Source organism: Corvus brachyrhynchos, unplaced genomic scaffold (genome assembly GCF_000691975.1).
Source record: "Corvus brachyrhynchos isolate BGI_N302 unplaced genomic scaffold, ASM69197v1 scaffold60, whole genome shotgun sequence".
Lineage (NCBI taxonomy): Eukaryota > Metazoa > Chordata > Aves > Passeriformes > Corvidae > Corvus > Corvus brachyrhynchos.
The window spans coordinates 5,752,928-5,761,983 of record NW_008236767.1 but is presented as its reverse complement, the minus strand read 5'-3'; the positions used below and the strand labels follow the sequence as shown (position 1 = coordinate 5,761,983).

General features: G+C 40.1%; 1 protein-coding gene across 2 annotated transcripts in view; it reads left to right on the top strand.

The window, feature by feature from the left end:
- The window catches only part of RPS20 (ribosomal protein S20), a 25,433-nt gene that overhangs the window by 12,282 nt on the left and 4,095 nt on the right, over positions 1-9,056 (top strand). The window lies entirely within an intron of this gene.

The following is a 9,056-nucleotide window of genomic DNA, read 5'->3' as shown; positions in this document are numbered from 1 at the left end:
AAATATCATTACATTTTTTAAAACGTTTTCATGGTTGCATAGTTTGTTTAAAAAGTTGTATATTGAATTGCAAACAGCATTTGAAAAAGCATCCTGATCATGAAAATCAGTACTATCTGACCAATCATAGCAAAAGTGCCATTTGCCCAGGGAGACAAGGGAGGAGGCTGGAGGAGGCAAGAAGACAAGCCAGAGACAGGGAGAGAGGAAGCACCCCAAAATCCAAACCTATTTTGCTACAACCCTTTCAATCAGTGAAAGTCTCACTGAAAAATAAGTTTATGCTGGCAGGTGGCTTTCTCTGTTGTATGTTGGAGATACCTGCCCACTGGACTGTCACTATATGACTTAAACTAAGGTCTTGAACTAGTGCTTAAAATTAGATAAAGTCACTGATTCAGTTCAGAGTGGTCACCCATTGCCACCAGGTCAGAGTAGTTAATCATTCATTAGTTAATTAATTGGTTAGTTAAAAGAAGCATAGCCTTCCTCTCCCAGCCCCAACCCCCCAAAACCCCAACTGGTCTTGAAAATGAAAACCTGTCTAATTTTAAATGCTCTGCAAAACATTACCAGTGCCCAAACTGCCTGAGAGTGGTTTTCTTTCTTTCTTTTCTTTATGATTGCGCTATTACTAATTATGATTAGTTAGTGCTACATTTAAGTGGCACCAATGACTTAGCAATGTATGCTAGCACACAGGTAATGGTAGATTCTTCACTGGAAAAGAAATTTCCTTTATATACGTAAGATTTTAAGAGGGAAAAGCTCAATTTTCTGTATCAAAGGTGTGCTGCTGGCTTGGTCTTTTTTTTTCCCCAGGAAAAATGAGAAACAATTCCTACTATTAGCATAAGCATTTGTTCCTGCTGGAACAAAGGGATTGGCTCTACCTCACACCAGGAACATTTCACAAGAGTGTATGACAATCAGTTATTCCTCTGAACAGGTAAGGGACTCAGAAAGGAAATGCACCTGTGGCAGTGTGGTAAGGGGCTTTTGGTAGGATGAAGTGCCTGCTGGGTGCTCTCACAAACAACTTCCAATAGTCACAATTATTGAAAGAATATTTTTAAATGTGTTCTGTACATAAACAAAAACCATGAGGTCATAGTGCTGAAAAAATGACAAGCATTAATATTGCTGGGATTTTTTTCAGGGTGCATGAGTACCATACTCAAACCCACCTTCTATGTTTACCACAATACTTAGTTTTATTTGCCTGAAAAATTGAATGCTTGACCACAACCCTTGCAAATGCTAATATTACCTTTTCCTCAGTTTTAAACCTGTAGATTATACTGCTTCCCTTGATTTGCATCTGGCAAACCTGTTGCTGGGGATTTCACTGTGCACAGAGGCTGGAATGTTGGATGTGCAATCGTGTGCACATTTTACATAGAGTTGCTCTTACGTTATTTAAGTGACTGCTGGATGCGGGTACTTTGGTGTGGGTCAGACGGTCGGGACGGACGGTGACGAGAGATCGCTATAGTCAGATCTTGGAACATGCGGTTTATTGCAAAGGGCGTGGGTATAGGGGCACTGCTTAGAGCTGCAGCTGGCAGCTCTGAGCAGGCCCAAGAGAGCAAGAGAGTAAGCGGGTAAGAGAGAGAGAGGAATAAGAGTGAAGAAGTGTGTGTGAAGAGAGAGTAAGAATGTGTAAGAGTAAGAGAGAGAGTGAGAGTTGAGAGTGTGTAAGAGTGGAATACTGAAGTCCTGGTTACAATACAATAAATCATCTTCTATACTGAATATTCTAATTGTCACTAACCAATCTAATACAAGATACAAATCCTATAGCATTTACATACAGCCTATAAGAGTTCTTATATTACCATAGAGTGTTACATCTTAACTCCTAAAAACTACTCTTTGGACCCCTTCTGCTGAGCTAGTAGGGTCTGCTCTGACCCTTGGACCTGCCTGCAAGCAGAGGGTATTGTTCAATCAAGAGGGGATTACCTTCAGTCGGCCATACCATTGTTTTCCAGTTGTTCAGTAACTAAGACTTGGTATTTCAAAAGCGGCTTTCATTTCGATGTCGCTTGTATTTTTCATATTCCCAAAATCTTTTGTCAGGCAATCATATTTATAAGGATTTCCTGTTTCATCTTCCCCAACAGCTGGAGGGGAAAAAGACTTTCCTGTTTTATATCATTTCCTAGGGGAAAAATATAGCAAACTATATTTCACATTTACAACCACATTTTGTAGACTGGTGTGAAAGGCCATGCACAAGCCCCATTTTCATGAAGTAGGAACTTTTTGTAAAGTAGGAACTTCTGTCATTTATTTAGGTGAAAGCTAAGTTCAATAGACTTCCTGTAAGCTCCTAGTAAGATGTTCTCTTGAACAAAACTTCTGGGTCTTCTATGAATGATATTACAAACTCTACGGTTGTTGTTCCTGCCCTGCTGCTGCAGCCTCATAACCTCCATGCAGTAAACTGCAGCTGCCACTTTGCCACATTAACTTCATGGAGAAGTTAGTAAAGCCTTTGAAACCAAAACTTCTTCATACTTGGTGCCTCTTGGATCACTTTCATGGTATGCTGTGGATCCAACCAGCTGTTCTGAGCAATCACAGCATGATGATTTCCTCAGAGGCTACTAATTTCTAAAGCACATCTTTAACACCACAGTATCCTCCTTTAGTTCCAGGTCCTAAGTTCTATGTTGCTATTCCTATTTCTGTCAGGTTTTGAGTAACTTAGCTTGGCTAGTTCACAGAGGGTCAGGTCACAACAGGAGAAGCATTGCTGAATTGGCTTTAATCTTCCTTTACAGATGCCAGGGTCAGGAAGGGCACTTCAAGTCCCACAGAAGGCTAACACCTGGATGTAATCTAAATAAAACTGCAAGTTGCAACTAATATCCGGCTCTAATAGTCCTGTAACATCAAGGTGGAAATCACCCCTTGCTTTAAGTCTCCTCATCATCTGTGGCAAGCATTTGCTGAATTTTGTGCTTGCAAACATTCACCATCTGAAAACCAATTGGATCAAGAATATCACAAAAGGACACCAATCCTGAAGAGATGAGGAAAAATTTTTCAGGAATAAAAAACCTAAACATGATGAAGTGATGCATTCCATATCAAGAGAAATTTTTCCTCTAGGCATAAGGCAGTGTGAGGCCAGAACCATTCCTTAAATTATCCCTGTTCCATGACAGAGAGGCAGCACAAGCACCGTGAAACAATTCCCTACTACTCTGTCTCGCCAAAGAATTATACTAGATTAAACTGGTCTTTGGATGAAAAAACCATGATCAGTGGGCTCTGAAACACATAGGCAAACATATATGTGGACTACATATACTGGCAAACAGAACTGCTGTAAAATTAAACACTTTTTTTTCTCTCCAGGACAGACATCCAACCATGCTAATACCCTGCTGCTGGCAGCTTCCCACGAAGTCTTTGCATGAGGCAGATATGAGGAGGAAAAACAACTCCAAAGTCTTTCACAGCACAGCATTGTGAGAGTTTGTACACACCAGTACATACCACTAGCTCCTAAACACTCCCAGTACAAAGCACCCATAGAGAAGCCAGCAAGGTAAGAGCAGCTAAACAACCCGTGCCCTGGAAGCCATTTCCAGTTCTGGTGTTAGAACAGCTTGCTCTGTTCAATGAGTCCCATGGATATTATTTGAGTAGGTGCAAGTTTTCAGCATGTTGTACAAACTACTGCGGTCTTCTTGAACTATTTTTACAAAGTGAAACAGATCACAACAAACAGTGCCAAGTGGTGCTGCCTCAAGTGGCCAAATCTGGATTGGAGAGATTTGTGTAGTTTAGAGTTCATTTTTTGTACTTGATTAACCTTTCTCCACATGAAGTCTTCTGAGGCGATTTCCAAAATGAAAACTGGATGCAAAAATGCCACAGTTCTGTTTGTATGCCCACTAGTTCTGCTTTCACTGGGCTAATGCTGGGGATTTTTTGTACAGGGATTACATGCTCCCACTCTTGGTAACCTGGCCTGGATAACAACAGATGATAGGGTAGGAATGTGAGTATAAATAGTCTGTGTGAACAGAATACCCAAACTGGCATGTTCTGAGAGGATTGTCGGGGTCAGCAACAGAGGATGTTTGCCCAAAACATGATAATACTAAGAGGAAATTAACAATAACAAAGCTTGCTTAAGACAAGGACCACTCAGATTAAACACTAACCAGGGAATTAGATTAACAAGAGCCTTTTGAGGAAAAAAAAAAGTTAGCTTGAAAAGCAGCATGAGAATTTGTGATTATTAGAAGAAATCTTGGGGTGGGAGAGCAGTAGGTGCTAATATTTCTAAGATCCTCCTCATCAGACATGGTAAGTAGCTGCCACCCCACTGCTGGTACAGACTGGGGGGACTGACAGGATCAGGCAGAGCAGTAGGGACCCACCTCTCAGGAGTGCAAACAGGAATTCAGAGTATACTTTTCCTGGCATGTGGATTGGCTGCACAGGCTCCCAAAACTGGGACTGGGTATTTGTAACCCACACTTCTTGTGAGAGAGTGGAAGTGCATATAGAAATCTGTGAACATGCAGGAGTAAGAAATCACTGGGTGCTTACTAGCAGTTTGTAAGCCTCTAGTATCGTGATTTCTGCTGTATTGCTGATACCGATCCACAATATACAGCTCATTGATCACCAGCAAATTACATGTTGCTAATCAATAAACCACCTCGGTTGCTATCAAGACTATGTGAGCTGCACAGTTACTCTCTGCAAAAAGTGGTTTTTTCATTATTACGAATTTGACAAAAGCATTACATCAGCAGAGAAAGGAGTGGAGAGAAAACAAACATTGTTCCAGAAAAGCAGAGAACACATAATTCATCAATTTGGAAAAGAAAAAAAAAAAAATTAAGATTGAACTAGAACAGGATGAATTCAAATATCCTCCTGAAAGCTGTCCAGATGGACAATCCCATTTCAGCCCTGAGTGTTTTAAGACATATTGTAATGTTGTATCAGATTCCATGTCATTAAAAATGCTGGAGCATATCAGCAGCTTTGTATTTTTTGTCACAGTGATCTGTGTCAGAAAAACAAGGTAAAAACAAGGCTGACAAGGGAGAAGTTTTCCTTCAACCACATCAATGACATTAGAAGCCAAGTGTATTATCTGCCAGGCATAAAGTATGTATTTAGAAAGAAAGAGCTTGTGGTGATAACTACAAAGTTCAAGTTGCCCACTTGAAAACATCTCCTAACAATCAATATTTGTAGCAACATTTGTCAACAGTAAAGGACTCCATTAAAGCACAGTTGCTCTTTTTCTGAATTACAGACTTAGTTCATGTCTTCCATGCTTGCATGAGAAATTTTTAAGATAAAGAGAGCCTAATATTTTGAGGGGTGGTTGCATTTTTATATGCTGAGCTTTATACTAGAATTGGCATGAAAATTTAGAAAAATGTAAAATGGACAGGCTAGGTGCAATATGAGAACTCCAGCTGTGCATTCTGTCCACCTGCTACCTGCAGAGAGCATTGCCAGTTAGCAGCTACCCATGTACACAAATCAGTCTTTTAAAAGGGGGTATTTTTTAGTTCCAGCTTTTTTTCTGAAGTTTCAGTAGCTGGGGCACTTGTAGAGAAAGCTAACTGCTGAGCAAAGAACTTGGATGAGAGTTCTGCAACATGATACAACCAAGAGACTTAACACAAGAGGATCAGCAGATACCTATAATTAAGACCAAGGAGATGCTGTAGTCTTTCTTAAAAGGGTTGAAAATAGCTTTCATCGGATTTCTCCTGACTGGTTTAGAGACTCAACCATCTCCTGATGAACGATGACCGTCCTGGAAGCCTCAGGTACGATCCTGCTTCACAGGTATTTTAAGATCAGAAGCTCAAACAAAACCCTTAAAAGTGTGTTCAGATCCCAGTGACCTCGGAGAAGGAAGTGATTTACAAGTAAATAGGAACATGTTAATCACCACTGAAAGCAAATGCTTGAGGTCTATAGGCTGGCACAACCAAGACAGCTTCCAAGGAGCTGCCCACATCAAATAATCAGTATGAAAAATGACAGAGCAGATTTAAGGAAGCTACTGCGAGCCCTGCCAAAACCATCCACGGGCCACCACTGTGATATAAGCAGAATAAATCTACTCAAAGAACTGAATGGTGTTCACAACCCAAGCTACAAAGCCTGGGGAGTATGTCTGTCCTTTGACGCAGTCAAAGGTGCATGAGAAAGGTTCAACATTCACCAGAAGACAACACAAATCTTCATTTCACTAAGTTATTACAGAAGATCTGATTGACAACGGGCACACGCTCCTTCTGTCACATAGGTAGACTCATGCCAGAAGCTACTCTTCTGAAGGACAAACTAGTCAAAGGAAGAGAGAAAAAAAATCCCCAGTAATCTGTAAACACCAAAATAAAAGTCAGAAAGTGTCATGAATACACATGGAATGATATTCTGCATGATAAATCACTAAATTAGGTATTGTTTTTGCTACAGACTACCAAGGCATGTTAAAAACACATCTTGCTTCTTAATAAGTTATCTTCTTAATTATTTGACATGAGGCAAACACTCCTGGAAGCTTCATCTAAAAAGCACAGGCTTTTTAGTCACAGAATCACAATCTCTTAAATAAAGTTAGCATTGTCTGTGGAGAAAAACCTAAATGAAAAGCAGTATGTAATCAAAGGAAAACCAGGCAGAATATAAAATATGAATTAGAAGTTAAGAATAACAAAAAACTCAGAAGATAAGCAAAAAGTTGTATTTAGAACAGCTATTTACTCACATGAATGGCAAGAGGGAGCATTTTTAATATATAGTGTATTTCAGAGAAAACAAAGTTTAGGCAAATTTCTGTAACACATTTGTGGAGAAAAACAACATATATCAGAAAATTCCAACAATAGCTCTGGAGCCTTAAACATAGGAACAGAAGTGAGGCGGTTTTTAAATCAGCAGCTCCAGATAGCCTGCATCCAAGAATTTTAAGAGCTGGCAAAGGAGACTTGTGTGCCGTTAATGTGGATTTTCCATAAGCTCTGAGAAATCTGGGGAACTCAGGAAAAAAAAAGAAAAATCTCAAAGAAAGCTGAGGTAGTGCCAATAACTGAGAAAATAAGAAAGGAACAAATTCAGGAACTTACGGTCAACCTCGCCTTAACCCCAGGAAAAAAAAAACCAAACCCAAACCAACTTCTTCATATAGGAACAAGAAATAAATGAGCAAATTGTACTTAAATTAAACAGCTTAAATGTATGGAAAATGTATCTTTTCGGAATGACTTTTTTTTTTTTTGTGAAATTACAGCATTTATTTGGTAGACAGTAGGAACAGTGTTGATATACCACATTGGCACATCAACTTTTTCAGAAGGACACGGAGAAACTGGCACAGCTGTGCACATACAGTTCATAGCAAGCAACTTAAAACTAAGGCTACAGGTCTGTGTCACCACTGAGGACTCAGTCAGACATATTTCTAATTGAATCCCACAGGAATTAGTTCTTGGCAACAAGGTACTTGGTATTTTATCTGGAAATAAAGTTTACTAAGAACATTCATAAAAGCTCTAAGTAAATAGTGTAGCAGGGCTGCTGATTGGGACCCATCTGGATTACTGGAAAACTAAGTGCTTCAGCATGATCAGTGTGAGGTCATGCATTTAAGAGTGATGAATATAAAACACTTATAGATGGAAAACTTCCTCAGGAAGTAGCTGGAATAGCTGGTAACAGAATAAACATGGGTTCCTTGTGTACAAGTTCAAAAATAGTATATATGTAATTGTTAAAAGGCTCAGAAAACAAGCCACCAAAACCAAACGATGTTTTTATTGCAGGGAGGAAGAAACCAGAGAACTGTGACTATCATCAAAACAGATTTTTTAAGTACTGATCTCCATTGGCAAAAGACATCACTGCATTTCAGGAAACAGCAACTTCTGTATCCATGTTTCTTCGAACTGCTTTATCTAAATACAGCCTCTAGTACTTTCAAAGAAGGTATTAGTAAATTAGAGATTTCAAAGAGTACAAATAATCCAAGTGCAAACAAGCCTAAACTATGGAATAGTTGGCATATAAAAGGTAACTCCATCACATGAGGTTTAAGGACCAAATGAAGACCACTAAAGCAACTAGTAGGGAAAAAAAAATATTTTAAAGCAGAGTGTGATAGCTGAACGTAAGCTCATCCTAAAACACCAAACAAGCTTTCTTGAATAACTGTAGTAACTACTAAGCTTCCAGAGGTGCAGTAGTTATGCTAACATTATACATGTCTGTGACTCCTGGACAGAACTCCAAATTAGAATTAGTAATTTTAAAAGATAGTCATAGTGACCTTACTATAGGCCATCATTTCAATACATGTTTCTCTGGTTCTTCAGTGATGTAACTTGAAACAGACATATTTTCAGCAAAACACTTGGTTTGGGACTAACAGTTACTGCTGTTCAGGCTAAATCAAAGACCATTCTCAGTAAAAAATACGCCTCCAATGCCCAACCCGAACAAATAATGGAACTCTCATGAATAAAATTCATTTAAGTTCTTAAATTTAAGCATGAATGAAACGAGCGCTTTTACTTAAAACTTCTGCTCTCGCATCTCCACTTTACAGAATCATTTGGGCTGGAACAGACCTCTGAGAGCACCGAGTCCAGCCTGTGACCGAACACCACCACGTTCAACTAGACCATGGCACATCCAGTCTCTCCTTAAACACGCCCAGGGACAGTGCCCACCACCTCCCTGGGCAGCTCACTCCAATGCCTAACCACCCTTTCTGTGAATAAACCCCTACTAATGTCCAACATACACCTCCCCTGGCACAGCTTAAGATAATGAATGAAGACTAAAAGACCCAAAGGCTCAGACGGGAACGAGATCGCTATCACTGGAAGCGATAAAGCCTCTCTTGTGAGCCAAATTCCGATCCTCCCCCAGCAGAACGTCGGAATCTCCCGGAAAAGGCACCCAGGAGCCCGAGAAGACCGCGGGAGCCAAGCGCGAAGGGAGCTGTACGCCACAGGGCGGGCCAAGCCCAGGGAAGGGGGCATGGCAGGTGC